The sequence below is a fragment of the Euprymna scolopes genome, chromosome 44 (assembly GCF_053919585.1).
Source record: "Euprymna scolopes isolate OS-2025 chromosome 44, ASM5391958v1, whole genome shotgun sequence".
Lineage (NCBI taxonomy): Eukaryota > Metazoa > Mollusca > Cephalopoda > Sepiida > Sepiolidae > Euprymna > Euprymna scolopes.
This window is the reverse complement of record NC_136525.1, coordinates 15,891,424-15,907,042: the sequence shown is the minus strand read 5'-3', so window position 1 is coordinate 15,907,042 and position 15,619 is coordinate 15,891,424. Positions and strand designations below refer to the sequence as shown.

The 15,619-nt window shown below is 35.6% G+C and overlaps 1 protein-coding gene across 1 annotated transcript in view; it reads left to right on the top strand.

Annotated features, from left to right (window-relative positions):
* Nucleotides 1-15,619, top strand: part of LOC145268709 (A disintegrin and metalloproteinase with thrombospondin motifs 16-like) — a 720,286-nt gene that overhangs the window by 301,030 nt on the left and 403,637 nt on the right. The gene's annotated exons all lie outside the window — the stretch shown is intronic.

The following is a 15,619-nucleotide window of genomic DNA, read 5'->3' as shown; positions in this document are numbered from 1 at the left end:
AAAAAATGAAGCTCGTTTTGTAGTTTCCAGCTTCACGCGCACACGAGATTTTGCGAGAACGCACGTAATAAAATGCTGGCCGCCATCTTTGTTTTTCCTTTTCTCGGCCTGAACCCACTCGCTCCACACGGGCGGTAAGACTTCTTTTTTTCTTAGCTTCTGACCACACTTAGTGTAAACGATTTATTGGTATACTTGTTTTACGGCATATCAACCCTTTTAAGGCTACTTAATACGAAAACACAATGTCAAAACAACATGTCGAAATAGCATCCATCAAGAGCAACGAGAAGAAAAGAAAAAAATGGCAAACAAACGCACGAATAAAAAAAGGGGGTTGAATAACGAAAATGTCGACATATTAAACCGAAAATATACAGAAGGAAAAACTATTGTTCAAACTATCCTACTCTCCCAAACCTTCTCCTCTAAAACAAACGCAGTTGTCTATGGGCGGGGACAAGCGAAAGAGGACAAGTCCTTCTAGGCAAAAGCCCAGGGGGCTCTCTGAGAGCATGGTGGCTGCCAGGGGAGATAATTCTGTCTGGATATATTTTTACTAAAAATTTTTTTTTAAGTCGAGTTTTCTTCACATTCGTCTGGCATATCTCGATTTCTTCGGTAATAATTGTTCCCTTTTTTATATTCGTCCACCCATTTTTGTATAAGGCTCTGTCTGTCTATTTTTTTTTTTTTCGCCATTATATCGCATGTAAAATACAGGGTGTCCCAGTAAAATGTATGCACTCTTTAAATGAACATGCAGCATTTATTATAAATAATTTTTGGTCCCCCAACAAAAAGAGGGTGGACCTGTAAATTCACCTTCGTCCGTTAATCCGTTCGTCCGTCTGCCCTTTTCTCAATAACTACGACTTTGAATTTTTTGAAATTTTGCACAAACATTAAACATAATACCAATAACAGAACGAATTTTCCGGGAAAAACTTCCGTTGCACTCCTAAGGGTACCTTTCGGGTTAAAATGGCTAAAATTGACACTTTTGTGCTTATTAAAAAAAATTGATGCCTTGGATTTTTATAAAACTTTCTGAAAAGTTGTAACTAACTGATTTCTATATAATTTTGTTTGTCTATACTTCGTGATAATTCTTGGGTGTGCCCCAGGGGCTCTTTTAGGGCTAATAAAAACACTCTATTTTTGGGACTATTTTACCATATTTGTCCAAAATTTTCTGTGTATGTTTATTTAGCAGTTTTGCATGGTGCTGAACTCAAATTTAAATATGTTTAGGCCTTGGGGATTGTAAAGTCGAACAGAATGAAGGAAGAAAGCGACCACGTGTCTGCGCGAGGTGTCTTACCTGCTGGGAGGATCACAGGGAGGGCAGAAATTAAAAATGGTGGCTGTGGTTTTTTTAAAGATTATTGAGCGATGACGTCACCCCTCACGTGACTGTTTTTCTGGCCGCCGATTGGCTGATGACGAACGCTTTGACAATAAAAGGAGTATGTTCAGAAGATCGAGGACAGTGTGTATCAACTGCATCAGTGTGATTAGAAGTTCGACGTGTGTGTTAATCAACTGCCGTAGTTGTGAAACGAATTCAAGCTTTAGAAGTTCGACGTGTGTGTTAATCGACTGCCATAGTTGCGAAACGAATTCAAGCATTAGAAGTTCGACGTGTGTGTTAATCGACTGCCATAGTTGCGAAAGGAATTCAGGGATTTTGGGAGCTAAATGGGTGGGGTGGGGGCAAATGATAGACTTAGACATTTCTTTTATGTCTCATTCACCGTGCATTCACGGGGGACCATGCATGCTTCGCTTGTTTTGATGCGTGAATAGTGGTTAAAGTAAGACTAAACTATGAGAAAAAACCCATTCTAAGTTGATATTGCAAGACCAATAACATAAGTGCAGTGCAAAGACGTTTTAGATGCACCAACAAGACTCACATTTTTTTTACATAGGCATAACCACTTATCAAGGCCCAGAGACGACTCAAGAATAAGGGTTAAGAGTGTACAGTAGCAATTGGACAATATAATAATCGTTAGTAATGGAAATTCAGTAAATTTGTTAACTTAAGTGGAACGGCTCATCAAGAACTTGTTTACATTCGACTTGAAGACAACCATATTGTAGTCAGCTGGAAAGTAGGAAAACGGAAGACAATTCCACATGCGTGCAGTTCTAAGGGAAAAAAAAGCTTTGTTCATGGAATCTACGTATAGGTTTAGGCACAGATAAAGAGTTGGAGAAATTATTGATAGTGTTTTCTGCTTGACGGGTGTTTCTCGTGAAAGTTTGGCGAGGGGGACCATAGATTGAAGCTCAGTCGAACACTTTTCATGAAAATAACGATACATCAGAGACAGACTCGCAACATCTCTTCTGTGAGATAGAAGTTGCACGGAAGAGAAAAGGACATCTCCTACGAGGCTACGAAGTCTATTTTGAACTCCATCAAGGCAGGAAAGCCCTTTCTAGCAGCTCCTGCCCAGATGTGGCAACAGTATTTTGATTTTTTATGATTATTTAAAGAGTGTATACATTTTATTGGGACACCCTGTAAAATTTTCATTGGTCTGTCACGATTTAGTTATAATTAGAATTTTTGTCGATGCTTAAGTTTGAAATAGTGTTTACGCTTAAATTTTAATTAGCATATCTGCCTGCCTATCAGGTGTTAGTTTTTATCAGAAATTTTTTTCAGTTTGCCATATTTCAGTTTAATATTGTCTGTTCGTCGTTCTGTTACGCTTAATTTCGAAATAACATGTTAGCCGGCTTGTAACGCTTATGTTTGAAATTGCATTTTTGTCGGCCTGTCATGATGAAGTTTTAATAAGATTTTGGTCGGTCTGTAATATTGAAGTTTGAAATAGCATTTTTCCCCCGTCTTAAGTATAAAATAACATTGCTGTCGGTCTGTAACACTTAAGTATGAAAGAACGTTTTTGTCCGTCTGTAGCGCTTAAGTTTGAAATAGCATTTTTCTTGGGCCGCCTTTCACATTTTAGTTTCCATAGTGTGCGTAAAATCATCTGTGTCTTCTTATACATCGTGTGAGCATGCAATTGTGCGTCCACTGCACAGGCCGTGATCGTCCCACTCGTTGTGCCAGTCCATAATTGTTTTTGAATACAGTCAGCTTTGCAACAGAGAAATTCTTGTACCAAACAAAAACCAAAACTTTGATTTCAAAACACGTGTTTATTTATTCATCCATTTATTTATTTATTTATTTATTTATTTATTTTTTGAGATCACAAGGGGTACTGTTTTTCCTAAGTCGAATAGCAGACTTTCTAAATAAGAGTTTCGGCTGACCAAACTGAAACATATAAGCCCCGTCTTCAGCTAAATAACTCAAGGGCTCAACTTGCCCCGGCAGGCATATCGAGCCAACTGCCCGGTAGCCATCATAAAAACTGTCTCATCTTACGTGTATCCTGCCAAGAGGGCCTGCTCTAACTACTTCCCCTTTCCATCACTTTGCATTTTTCACTCCTGATTGATTTTGGTCTTTGTTAGTGGTCACCATTCGACTACTCAGAAATTGTCTACTTGGGACATCCACTAGGGATAATGGCTAAACAGTCTCCATTCAAAGATAATGCAGATAATCTTAGACATGACTTTCCTCACATAAGTTGGTCTCAGCGTGATTTTCCATTTAATGAGATATGCTTTATTTCAAACCAAAAAAATTCTTCTGCGATTGACCTCCAACCAGAGATATTTTCAATTCCCTGTGCTTCTTCTATCCTCCTCTTAGCCAAGCATCTTTCGCGTGCAATATCCGCATAAAACATGGCTCTCGTCTTGGGGAAGCACCATGTCATGACAAGCTTCTGAAACTGACCTTTACTTCTGACCTGAAACACTTACATCAAATCTGTTGCCAAGATCACTGAAAAATTGTTGAGTCATTCTATCGCTCCAGTTGGTATCTAACTGCTGATGCAATTCTCTATCTGTATAAGAGCCCAGTACATCCTAAAATGGAATACTGTTAACACATCTGGGCAGGAGCTTCTTGGTGCGCCTTATCTTGCTTTCATAGAATTCAAACCTGGTTCCTAACCTAGTAGGTGATGCCTTTTTCTCTTCTATACAACCTCTTTCTCACAGAAGAGACGTTGCGAGCTTGTCTCTGCTCTATCGTTGTTTTCATGGCAAGTACTCGTCTGAGATCTTATCTATGGTGCCCACCACGCCAAATTTAAAAAAAAAAGAAACACTTGTCTAGCCACAACTACTATAAACAATTTTCCAGATAAAGTACTTGGTAAAGTTCAGTTGTAAGGTTATACTCTTCTCGAGGTTGAATGTTAAATTTTCAGTGCCGAAGACATAATTGCGAATTACTTAGGACTTCAATCCAGTCAGGACTGACGAAACGCCAGCATACTACTATCCTCGTGGATTAAATAAAGGATTCCGTTCGAAATTCAGTGCAGATTCCCAAGTTTAAGAGAAAGTCTCCCGTGTTTGACAAGATGCACCTGCTAGAAAAATGGTGGGATTTTTCTATCGATCCAGTAGATATCTCACTGCTGATGCAATTCTCTATCTACATAAGAGCCAGGTACGTCCAAGGATGGAATACTGTTGCCACATCTGGGCAGGAGCTACTAGAAAGGACTTGTCCTGCCTTGATAGAGTTCAAAATAGACTTCATGGCCTAGTGGGGGATGTCCTTTTCTCTTCCCTGCGGCCTCTGTCTCACAGAGGAGATGTTGCGAGTTTGTCTCTGCTGTATCGTTATTTTCATTGAAAGTGTTCGAATGAGCTTCAGTCTATGGTCCCCCTTTGCCAAACTTTCACAAGAAACACTCGTCTAGTTGAAAACACTATCAATAATTCCCCCCACTCTTTATCTGTGCCTAAACCTAAACGTAGATTCCATGAACAACGCTTCTTTCTTAGAACTGCACGCCTGTGGAATTGTCTTCCGTTTTCCTGCTTTCCGGCTGACTACAATATGGTTGTCTTCAAGTCTAACGTAAATAAGTTCTTGATGAGCCGTTCCATATAAGTTATCAAATTTACCGAATTTTCATTACTAACGATTACTATATTGTCCAATTTCTACTGTACACGCTTAAACCCTTATTCTTGAGTGGCCTCTTGGCCTTGATAATGTGGTGATGCCTATGTAAAAAAAAAATATATATATATAAGAATAGTAGACGGAAGAATTTAGATAGTACGAAATTCTTAAAAAGGCGCAGAAAAAAATGTTTAAAAACAAAACAAAAAAAAACACCTTTCTTAAAATTTGGTCGAATAATTTACTCGTTTGGCGTTTAAAATGCTATTCACAGGATGTAACAAAAGTCTTAGGCGCATTTTGACATTGAATATCTTTAGAACTATTAAGGATGTAAAAACGCATCTTGTATATTCAGAAAACTTGGAATCTCAAGTTTTTCATGAAATGTTCAAATATATTCAATGTGAGAACCATTAGACACACATAAAGCTGATAATCCAATTTTAGCCAAACGCATTCCAGCATTGGGTTGTCAATGGTTGCAACATCTTCTGTTATTTGAGCCTTCAGCTCATCCACATCTCTTGGAATGGGAGGCACATAGACCAGTCCTTTCATAAATCCCCACAAGAAAAATCGCAGGGTGTGATTTTTTTTTTTTTTTTTTTTTTTTTTGCGAAATACACGTTGAACAAGTGTCCATTATTCAGTTTTTGCAAATTCAAGAGCACAAACCGCCTTTTCTGGTTGAGCGAACGCCATTACGTGACCTGAAAAGAAATGGAAAAAAAATCAATAGCTTTACAAAAATCCTTAATCTATTTAGCTTTAAAATATCACCATTTTCATCTTACTACCATTCATAGTTAAGCAGATATGAGAATTTTAAATGCGCCCAAGACTTTTGGAAAACCCTGTATAATCAACATTTAAGTGTTAATGTTAAGTGTTGAGACATTATGTTGAACAAAGATGGCGGTAGTAAATCAAATCAGTGAAGAATCAATGTAGTCTTACCTTGAGGCTCCAGTGTGGCGGAAAATGAAGTCATCTTACTACCATTCATAGTTAAGCAGATGTGAGAATTTGAAATGCGCCCAAGACTTTTGGAACACCCAGAGAATTGGCATGTCAACGTGATTATTCTGAACATAAACTAATGTTCTGCATGCTCTGAATGTGGAAATTCAACTCCATTGAGCTTAATACTTGTTACATTTCAAAATATAACGTGTTAGATATATATCTCAAAAATACATACCTTCTCGTGAATGTTGGTTAATAATCGGGAAAATAGGGAGCAGGGGGGATTTCAAGTGGTTCAAAGAAAGATGTTATCTTTCATGGTACATTTATATTGAAGGGGTGGGATTTTGCTGCTTGTCGGGTTGATCTGGGGTTTTTACATTGAAGGGGGTCAGTTTTTTTCTCTCTGGTTGAGTGAACGCCATCACTGGATCTATAAAGAAATGAAAATAAAATTAATTGTTTTACAAAAAAACTTAATGCATTTTGCTGTAAAATGACACCGTTTTCATCTTACTGCCATTCATAGTTAAGCAGATATGAGAATTTGAAATGCGCCCAAGACTTTTAGAACACCCTGTATATTTAAGCATGGCAGACCGAAGAGTATACTTATTCACAAACAGTTTGCTGTACACACTGATAACAGACAAAACCGATGAATTAACTTTGATATAATATTTACATTTCTATTATAATCTACTTTGTAATGTCCAGTCTACGGTATCTTTGTTTCTGCCGAAATAAAGTAGTATTCTATTCAATCTCAGCCGGTCCATCGTATCAAGATGTAATGATCTTTGCTAATAGACATTCTACCAGCAGGTATCTCACTGCTGATGCAATTCTTTATCTGTATGGAAGCCAAGTACGTCCTAAAATGGAGTACTGTTGACACATCTGGGCAGAGACTGCTTGGCGCGCCTTACCTTGCTTTCATAGAATTCAAACCGGGTTCGAAACCTAGTAGGTGGTACCCTTTTCTCTTCGCTGCAACCTATTTTCCCACACAAGAGACGTTGCGAGCTTTTCTCTGCTCTATCGTTATTTTCATGCCAAGTGCTCGACTAGGCTTCAATCTATGGTGCCCATCTCTCCAAACGTTCACAAAAAACACTCGACTAGTTGCAATCACTGGCTACAGAATGCTGGCTGGGTTATCCGGATACTTTTGTAGGTTCGTGTGCCCTTCACCTGGTGCACTGTCTTCCAAAAACCAACCACATCTTGTGTCTATGTTCCTTCAGAGAGTCAAAACATCGTTAAACTCATGACTCATACAACAGCTGCCGATAGCGTAATAGTTAGGAGCCTTAACTGTCGTACAAACGGTCGGGATTCAATCCTGACTTAAAATAGTTGCTTGTCTAGCCGCACTGATGAGCTGCGAAACAGTACTGTATGTGGATGACTATATATATATATATATATATATATATATATATATATATATATATATATATATATTGCCATAATTACAGGAAGACCCATTTTGATGTTCAGAATTAAAAGAGGAAAATAAGAAAAAAAAACAATTTAATAGGGAAGCCAGCTTAAATTGTTTCCCACATTTGATCATGAACATCAAAACGGGTCTTTTTGGCATGATTGCAATAATGACATTTTTTACTCTGCATAATATTATATATATATATATATATATATATATATATATATATATATATATATATATACGAGAAAATAGTTAATAAAACATGTTAAAAAACACTTTGAAAAAGAGTAAAAACATATTTAATCTGAAAAGGAAACACTTGATAAGTGGATAGTCCCCAATCCGCTGAGTTTCGAAGAAATATTTTCCTTCTCATCAGAGGGTAGGAATTAGCAAAATGCGGGATCGGATTTTACATACAAAAGTATTTGATGAAACTGCAAGTAAGTCAAAGATCTTACTTGATAACAAAAAGTGAAGCAGAGGGAATATGGTGAAGAAAAAGGTGATTTCACGTGAATGGATAGTCTGGTGAAAGGTAAATAATCCAATGACGGTATAATCCAAAAATATAAATCCAAGAAAGTTAATTGAATTTCCATTCGCACTAGTAAAATCCAAGGAAATCACGTAATTGGAAGATGGTCCAAAATAATCCAAAAGGCTGAAATCCATGGAATAATTCACAAATATATACAATGAAAAGGGGAAAAATTCCAATAATATTAATAAAAAAAAAAAGATATGTGTTTGTTACGGCTGCTGAGACAAAAATTTTATTTTATATATATATATATATATATATATATATATATATATATATATATATATATATATAAGTTAGAAAATCATTTCATCGAAGACATGAAAATTTTTAAACAAAATGTTTTACTATAGGCTTTAAAAATAAAGGTACAAGATTCAATTTGAAATTTATTTATCTTCAAAGTGCACTTTTATAAATTTTACAAAGTAAGGTATAAAAATTTAATTTAAATTGAACCAAAAAATTACCTTGGGTTTATTTTATGTAATGTACATTTTGTTACAATTTAAAAACATTATCTTTCATCTAGCAATTAATTATTTAAATATAAAATTTTCAATGATTTTTCTTAAAAAGTGACAGAGAGAGAGAGAGAGAGAGAGAGAGAGATTTCCACAACTAAACAACGTCGCAACTCACAAAAGCCATGAAAGCCAACAATCCGGAAGTCCAAGACTCGAGTTTCGCCCTCATTTGGGCTCATTAGTTAGACATATCAAAACCCGGGATTCAAAATCCGAGCCTGTTGCATGCGAGGCAAGAACTCTATCAACTGAGACAAACGCTCTGCACGCAAGAAAGTTTACCAACTAACACAGAACAAGCAAACCGCGCTGAGACCCGACTGTGGAATATGTTTAACTAATGAGCCCAAATGAGGGTGAAAATCGAGTCTTGGACTTCCGGATTGTCGACGTTGTTTTGCTGTGGAAATAATTATATAATCTCTTACATTCTGAAAAATTATATATATATATATATATATATATATATATATATATATATATATATATATATATATATATAATGTTTGAACACGGTTAATCGCAGTCTGTTGCATCACAAGTACTACCAATATATGTATCACAAAGATTTTATTCGAAAACTCATCAACTGTAATATAGGTTAAAATATTTTTCCTGCGTAATTCAAATTATATAATGCATATATGATCTATAATATAAATTTCACCTGTCTGTTTAAATGTATGTATGTATGTCACGCAAAAACTTTCGACATAGGCGACGTATCCTTAAAAGATTAGTATCATTTTGAAGCTCGTCGCCTCGAACGATAAATATCGAAAGATTGGTCAAAAACATTAATTCCTTCACCATGAACTCGGCGGTTTTGTACAAGGAGTTGTCGATTTTTTTCGCCGACATTTTAGCAAGTCATCGTCGCCGTTGGATTGACTTCGGTTAATTTGAACGCGTTTGACTTCCGGTCGCGTCATGGAGACATCGGCTAAGACGTCAGATTTTCTTTCACTTTCTTTTCCGCCTTCGTGGCATGGGTTCGAGCCTGCCTGCCTACTACCACTTTTTTTTTTTTTTTGCTCATGACACACCTCAACACCCGGGCAACGCCGTGCATCCAGGCTAGTATAGAAATAAAGAGACGTGTTATCTGATTTATGTATGTGCTTACGAACACGTTATGTAAATTAGATAACCATCGGGAGCTATTCTCTCTCTCTCTCTCTCTCTCTCTCTCTCTCTCTCTCTCTCTCTCTCTTGCTCCCTCTCTCTCTCTTTTCTCTCTCTCTCTTTTCTCTCTCTCTTTCTCTCTCTTTTCTCTCTCTCTTTCTCTCTCTTTCTCTCTCTCTCTCTCTCTCTCTCTCTCTCTCTCTCTCTCTCTCTCTAGATACTCACAGACGCATAAAAAAGAAAACATGGATTTATTCATCGTATTTGGAAGAATCGTTACGAGATGAGCATCCGGTTTTCAAATGCGTTATTTACATTTTCATATCTGGTACGTCGAGTTGCCTTTGCAAGTTTCAACTTTTTACATGCAGAGTTTTTTTGTTTTGTTTTTTAAGCTGATGTTAATATAATTATTACTGTTTAGAAAATGATAGGCGTTTCATCACATCCTTTTTTTATGAGAAATTTTACCTTAAATATTATTAACTTCTACTCTGCTATTTGAGAAATGACGGTCTATACATCTATCTCTCCACCTCTCTCCCTCTCTTCATATATATAGTCATCCACGTATAGTACTGTTTCGCTGTATCACAGCTAATCAGTGTGGCTATATATATATATATATATATATATAGAGAGAGAGAGAGAGAGAGAGAGAGTAAGGGAGAGAGAGTTTCGCTGTATCACAGCTCATTAGTGCGGCTATATATATGCGTGTGCATGTGTGTGTAGAATTTTGCTATATCACAGCTCATTAGTGCGGCTATACATATATATATATATATATATATATATATATATATATTTATATATATATGGCATAATTACACACAAACACACACACATATATACATATATATATATATCTATAATATAAAGCTGTGTGTGTGTGTGTGTGTGTGTGTGTGTGTGTGTGTGTGTGTGTGTGTGTGTGTGTGTGTGTGTGTGTGTGGACACGAATAGGCTCCTATATGGTTGACTATTTTAAAAACTGATTACATATAATGATAGAAGATGTATCGAGACACAGGAATGGGTATTTTGATCTGGCAGAACGGTGGTTCATTAAAATTGTGGGGTCTGCGTTCGCGCCTGGTTCACAAAGTATGGAAATAAAAAAATTTTAAATTAAAATAAAACGTTTACAAGTGTCTTTGATATAGATGTACATAAGAATACTTTGATAAGTATGTTTTAACTTAAATAGGGATGGTATAATAAAATTGTGGTGTCTGCGTTCGCGCCTGGCCTCCATAGAATGGAAATAGACGCACACTTTAATAAAGACTTTTCATATCTATCTGCGTAAGTATACTTTGATAATTATGTTTGACCTCGATAGAATGAAACTATGTCACAATGTTTAACATGGTTTTTTAATATAGATCCACAGAATATTGTGATAAGTGTTTCAGTGTGAACAGTTATGGTTTAATAAATTATGGGGTTTATCTATTTTATTTTTACTTTCATCATATTTTGCTTTGGTTTTGATACCCCCAAATTCAGGCTATCTTTTTACAACCCTTCCTTTTAATAACCTATCATACTTTCATAAATCAGAGTCCATTTTCTGTAGGCTGTTTTTTAACCCAGTCAACGATGAGTACTTTTGCTAGTATATATATATATATATATATATATATATATATATATATATATATATATATATATATATATATATATATATAAGTGAACGTGTATGTGTGTCTGTGTACATTTTCCTTCGCACTATCGCAATAACTCTGTCAATTTTTAGGCTACAGACTCGAAATTTGATATACAGGGTACTGACATTTGGGAAAATCTATGTGATCGGGTTTCACGCAGAAATTTGGCTGTTAATGGGTCAAAGTTCAACGATTTGACCTTTGAGAACTCTACCAAACTCCTCCGACAATGTTGGGTCTAAACTCTTGAAATTTTAGATATATGTTCCTAGGACATGGATCTAACTTAATAACTTGATTTGAGCCGAAAACAATAAATTTTAAGGAGTCATGATAGGGGTCAAAGTTTAAAAAATTACCTTTTTTTTTGCTCAACATACATCTCAAAACACCCGGGCAACGCCGGGCACACATGCTAGTATGTATATATATCACATACAATTATAATTGATTTTCAATTATTTTTGTTTGCCTCTAAAATACATTCATGTTGCTTTATGTTGCTTTAAGTATATCGTTTGTTTAACAAAAGGTTCCTTTAATCTGCGTCCCTAGTCCAATTTCTTTGTTGTTAAAAACTCTCATCTGTCATTTACATTTGGAAATCTTGTCATGTGTTTTCGCTTGCATATGAAACACAATGCACATAAACTAAATAACGCCATGATTTTTGCAGTTGTATAAACAATAACGAAAACAATCCAACCTTTTTGCTTTGAAGCGTGACTGAAGAGCATGCAATTGTATTTCGTTCATTTTAATTTCATCTGCAAGCTCCTTTGGAACGCACACAGGGTTTGAATTAACCCCAACTGTAACCCTAATCCTAACTCCCACGAGGTTTCTCACCTTCGAGGGACGTATTCCGTGTAGCATTGCGGTTGGTCTGTCTGTCCGTTCACCAAATGATATATATATATATATATATATATATATATATATATATATATATATATATATATTATGAAACTTTAGACATTTTATTGAAAAAGCAAACGGATATTATTTAACTTTTCTGAAAGAGGTCAGGCACAAGACTGGGTTAGGTTTTGAAAAGCAAGTGCACTAGAGGAAACGTACAAAAATACCTGAGCAAAACAAAAAAATACCCGAGCAGCCCAAAACCAAAGCAAAGCAAAATAAGTGAGTAGTCCAAAACAAGTAGACAGAACAATCTGAGCAGACCAAAACAAAAGCAAAAAAAAAATACCCGAGCAGCCCAAATCTAAAGCAAAACAAAAATACCTGAGCAGCCCCAAACAAAAGCAAAACAAAACAAAAACCTGAGCAGCCTAAAACAAAACAAAAGCAAAACAAAAAAAACCTGAGCAGCCTAAAACAAAAGCAAAACAAAAATACCTGAGCAGCCCCAAACAAAAGCAAACCAAAATATCTGAGCAGCCCAAAACAAAACCAAAACAAAAAAACCTGAGCAACCTAAAACAAAAGCAAAACAAAAATTCCTAAGCAACCCAAAACTAAAGCGAAATTAAAATACCTGAGCAGCCCAAAACTAAAGCAAAACAAAAATACCTGAGCAGCCCAGAACAACGCAGAATAAGAACACCTGAGCAACCTAGTCGACATTTCCTAGTAGAGGCGCTTCAGCCGATTAGTAATGAACGGACACATTTTCAGTGAGGAGGTAAAGCCTGGGACGGTTAACTGAACAAACATATACCTCAGCCCGACAATAATAAAGTCACTCTCAAACTGGTTGTCAAAGACGTATTTTCGGCCGCTATAACATCCTGACAATCAATGAAGATTATTATGCTGTCCTGCTCCAAACCTTGAATCTGGTTGATCATTGTTTTTTTAATTTCTATAAATTTAAAATTATAAATACAACTAGCAGGACACCCGGCGTTGCCTAGTCATAGGATATGTTTAAATATGATATTTTAATTCATACGGATAACGTACTGTTTTCTCTATCGATTATTATTATACCGAAGCTAATCTATAGTAGTAATTTCGAGGAGACCGCAGAAGTCAACTTTTTTTTAACTTAGACCACAATTTTGACCCCTTAACATTTATTATTTTTGTCTCAAATCAAAATATAATAGTTTTACTTATGTCCAGGTTACCTACATCTAAAATGTCAAGTTTTTAGACCCAAAATTGACGGAGGAATTTTGTAGAATCTAAAAAGGTCAACTCTTTCAACTTTGACCTTTTGGCAGCGAAACTTTCCCCTCAAAACTGCTTAAAATGCTTGCCGCATGTCTGAATACCCGTTATGTACAAATTTCAAATGTTTAGATCCAAAATTGGCTGAGTTGTTTGCTAGGCACCGCAAAAGTAAAAAAAAAATTTAACTTTGACCCTTTGGCAGCTCAAATTTTCGACTCAAACTGATTAAAAAGCTTGCCCTTTCTCTGAAATTATTCTTTATGCAAAATTTCAAATGTCTAGACTAGAAATTGGCTTAGTAATTTGGTAGAGACTGCAGAGGTCCAAATTTTTTAATCTTGGACCCCAATTATGACACCATAACATTTATTTTTGGGGACTCAAATCAAATTAAAACGTTCGATCCAGGTCCAAGTAACCTACATTTAAAATTTCAAGTGTTTACACCCGAAACTGCTGGAGGAGTTTGGTAGAGTTTTCAAATGTCAAATCGTTAAACTATGATCCCTTGACAGCCAAATTTCCGACCAAATCTCAATACTCCTTATATCAAATCTCTAGACCGAAAATTATTTGGTAGGGAAATGTACAGACACAGACAGACAGACATTTTCACTTTCATATATATATATATATATATATATATATATATATATATATATATACGAGCAAACAGTTAATAAAACATGTTAAAACACTTTGAAATGTGTTAAAAACATATTTAATCTGAAAAGGAAACACTAGATAAGTGGATAGTCCTTAATCCACGGAGTTTCGAAGAAATACTTTCCTTCTCATCAGAGGGTAGGAATTAGCAAAATGCGGGATCGGATTTTGTATACAAAAGTATTTGATGAAACAACAAGTAAGTAAAAGATCTTACTTGATAACAAAAAAAGGTGAAGCAGAGGGAATATGGTGAAAAAAAAAGGTGATTACACGTGAATGGATAGTCTGGTGGAAGATAAATAATCCAGTGACGGTAAAATCCAAATGTATAACTTCAAGAAAGTTAATTGAATTTCCATTTGCACAAGTAAAATCCAAGGAAATCCCGTAATTGGAAGAAGATGGTCCATAATAATCCAAAGGCAGAAATCCATGGAAAAATTCACAAAAATGTGTACAAAGAAAAAAAAATTCCAATAATATTAATAAAAGAAAAATAAGATATGCTTTTCACTCTACTGCCGAGACATAAATATATATATGATATAATAATATATAATAAATATTTTATTTTTATTTTATATATATATATTAGCCTGGGTGCCCGGTGTTGCCTGGTTGTTTGAAGGTATGCATTGAGCAAAAAAAAAAGTAGTAGTAGGAAGGCAGGCTCGAACCTGTGCCGCGAAGAAGGAAAAGAACGTGACGTGTTTTCCCAAAAATGCCCGAAATAAGGGTTTTTGGGCCGTTTCGTGCAATTGTCGAAAATGTTACCGGCCCATGTCAACGGAATTATATACTATCAGTATACAGTCGCGGAAACATCTTTCGGCATACGGAAAGAACTTGTGGCGCAATAGATATCGCACCTGACTACGGATCAGAAGATTCCAGGTTCGAATCCTGGCAAGTTCGTAATAGTTCATAATAATTTTAACCATAATTTTATCTAACGTTTACTCATTATCCTTACCCGTTAGTTCGGGTATTTTTGTTTTTTTCAGTGATTTTGTTTTGTGCATATGGAAATTTCCCATACTCCGAGTTCACGGGGTAAGCGTTGATGGTAAGACGATGTTGAGTGTACTCGATTTTGTGTTTGACTCGGCGGCGTGTGTTCCAACGCGCCGCAGCCGCTAGTATATAATATTCAATAGAAGTTTTATTTTATAATAATATATATGCAATTTGCATGAATTAAAATATCGTGTTTAAGCGTACTGTACGATCCGGTAATGACGGGCGTCCAGCTAATAATAATAATAATATATATATATATATATATATATATATATATATATATATATATATATATATATATATATAGAGAGAGAGAGAGAGAGAGAGAGAGAGAGAGAGAGAGAGAGAGAGTAATGACAAAAAGTTATATTCCAAAATTCATGACGTTGACCATCTTATAATTTATTCCTTTAATTCAGCTGACTTATACAATTCTTGACAGTATCTGTTTCGTAGCGCAATTAATTAAAATTGTTA